Genomic DNA, 2500 nt, shown 5'->3' with positions numbered 1-2500 from the left:
AACCTAACCCATGTTGTACCTTAACCTAACCCATGTTGTACCTTAACCTAACCCATGTTGTACCTTAACCTAACCCATGTTGTGCCTCAACCTAACCCATGTTGTGCCTCAACCTAACCCATGTTGTGCCTCAACCTAACCCATGTTGTGCCTTAACCTAACCCATGTTGTGCCTCAACCTAACCCATGTTGTGCCTTAACCTAACCCATGTTGTGCCTTAACCTAACCCATGTTGTGCCTTAACCTAACCCATGTTGTGCCTTAACCTAACCCATGTTGTGCCTTAACCTAACCCATGTTGTGCCTTAACCTAACCCATGTTGTGCCTTAACCTAACCCATGTTGTGCCTTAACCTAACCCATGTTGTCGCCTTAACGTAACCCACGTTGTCGCCTAAACCTGCTCTGTAATTGTTATACGACTCGTTCAATTACTGTAGTGTTGCCCACCCGCAACCCTCGCAATATAGTTCGCTACTCGCACTGCCCGCACCCCTGTGTATCGCTTCATGTTAAACACCTTGCAAGTCTTGCTCACTTTCCACATGCTCCTGCTGTACACTGTAATGTGGATGGCAGCAGGACGTACATGCCGCCCCTCCCCACGTCCCCACCTTGCCCCCTGCCTTCGCAAGCTGGTTGGTGAGAAGTTTGCATGTTCAATGCCCTTCGCATGCGACGTACTCAGGCTACGTTGTGGTGCGGCCTGTGTCAACTGTCCGCTGATGTCGTACGCGTGAACCACAATCTGTACTGCACATTCGTCCTTATGTACTGAATGATACATCGTGGCACATGTGTGACCGCACAACGACTGCGCCCAAAAACGGCGGACCATACAGTGCAAATATTGTGCACGCAGCTACGTGTCGTCTCCCTATGAGAGCTGGATTGCAGTGTGGTACGCCATAGAGACGTGTGGGAGGAACGGACGCCGTGGATGGCGATCAGCATGAGCTGTCTGTTGATGTATTCGGACCTAGTCGTCTCTCCTCACACACCGTGATGGCATGGTGCACCGCGTTCCATATCTGCGACATGCTACAGAGGCCGGTTGACAGTCGTTCGAGCAATGGACATCGCATACGTACGGGGGCCACCTTCCACGTATTGTCTAGGCGTGCACATTTTGTTGCGTGTATGTGGGCAGACGTAGTGTGGCGTGACACCTGACACAGGCATGCAATAATCGTTGAAGTTGCAAATGGCGATGGACGCCTGCGTTTTCTGGTGAAGTTACGCAAATGAACAAATGGTAACCTGTTGTGGTGCGGTTGTTCTCGCTAGGGGTGAATCGGTGATGGCGACGATAGGTTGAGGTACTAACCGGTTGTTCCAGCGATACCCACCATGCCGACGAAACTGAACGGCATCTGGGTGTGAAGCGATACGCGGCGGTGGCTGGGTGGGACCGTCCCCGGCCGGTGAGGGGGCGCCTCCCGGCGTGCTGGCCGCGCGGTGCGTGGGCGCACGCGCTACAGCCGGCTGGTGGGGGCGGCCAGTGGCAGGCGCGCCGGCCGACGGACGCGGCAGGCGTCGCAGCTGCGCGCCGGCGCACCCTGCGCGCGGCGCCGTGCGGCCAAAGTAGGTCCTCGCGGGCCCGGTGCGAAGCGCGGTGGACATCTTCAGTGTGCTGGTCCGATTGAGGACTGTGTGCGTTGAGGATGCGCCGCCGCCCGGCGCTCGGCGCCGCGACGCCGTCTGCTGCTCGGTCGCCCCAGCGGTTCTCGCTGGTGGTTTGTATCGCAGCTGTGCGGATGTGTTGGCGCGTGCGCTGTGCTGGGAGAGTTCGCTTCGGCACCCAAGTGGGGCTTTTGTCCTTCTGTGGCGCTGGCGTTGGAGCTGCCGGTCACCGTAGGTGGCGCGTGTTGTCTCCCGCCGGCAATGCCACGACAGCACGCTCCCGGGCCTCTGTCGGCAGCGGCAAGCTCAGTTGGGAGCACGGGTGGTCGCACCGAAAGCGTCTACTCGCCTAACTCCGGGCGATTGCGCCTCTCTCGAACCCGACCAAGTACTTGGGACGGCGCTGCGCGCCGCCGGGACCTGAGAGGGTTTCGAGGTGTATTGTGCAGGGGAGCTCAGCCTCCTCCTGTTTGCAGAATGATTGAGCGGACGCTTGCGTGTTCGCGCGGGCCCCCGGGACACACTCCCGGGCGGCCGGCTGCTCAGCTCTAGTTGACGCAGCTCCCTGGTTGATCCTGCCAGTAGTCATATGCTTGTCTCAAAGATTAAGCCATGCATGTCTCAGTACAAGCCGCATTAAGGTGAAACCGCGAATGGCTCATTAAATCAGTTATGGTTCCTTAGATCGTACCCACGTTACTTGGATAACTGTGGTAATTCTAGAGCTAATACATGCAAACAGAGTCCCGACCAGAGATGGAAGGGACGCTTTTATTAGATCAAAACCAATCGGTCGGCTCGTCCGGTCCGTTTGCCTTGGTGACTCTGAATAACTTTGGGCTGATCGCACGGTCCTCGTACCGGCGACGCATCTTT

The 2500-nt window shown here is 57.0% G+C and overlaps 1 non-coding gene across 1 annotated transcript in view; it reads left to right on the top strand.

Annotated features, from left to right (window-relative positions):
* The first annotated feature begins 2186 nt into the window (after positions 1-2186).
* The window catches only part of LOC124744159, a 1909-nt gene continuing 1595 nt past the window's right edge, over positions 2187-2500 (top strand). Inside the window, exon 1 of the ribosomal RNA XR_007010650.1 lies at positions 2187-2500. This exon is cut by the window's right edge and continues 1595 nt beyond it. This is a non-coding gene — a ribosomal RNA (small subunit ribosomal RNA).

Source organism: Schistocerca piceifrons, unplaced genomic scaffold, assembly GCF_021461385.2.
Source record: "Schistocerca piceifrons isolate TAMUIC-IGC-003096 unplaced genomic scaffold, iqSchPice1.1 HiC_scaffold_278, whole genome shotgun sequence".
Classification (NCBI taxonomy): domain Eukaryota; kingdom Metazoa; phylum Arthropoda; class Insecta; order Orthoptera; family Acrididae; genus Schistocerca; species Schistocerca piceifrons.
This window is presented reverse-complemented; position numbering and strand designations above follow the sequence as displayed.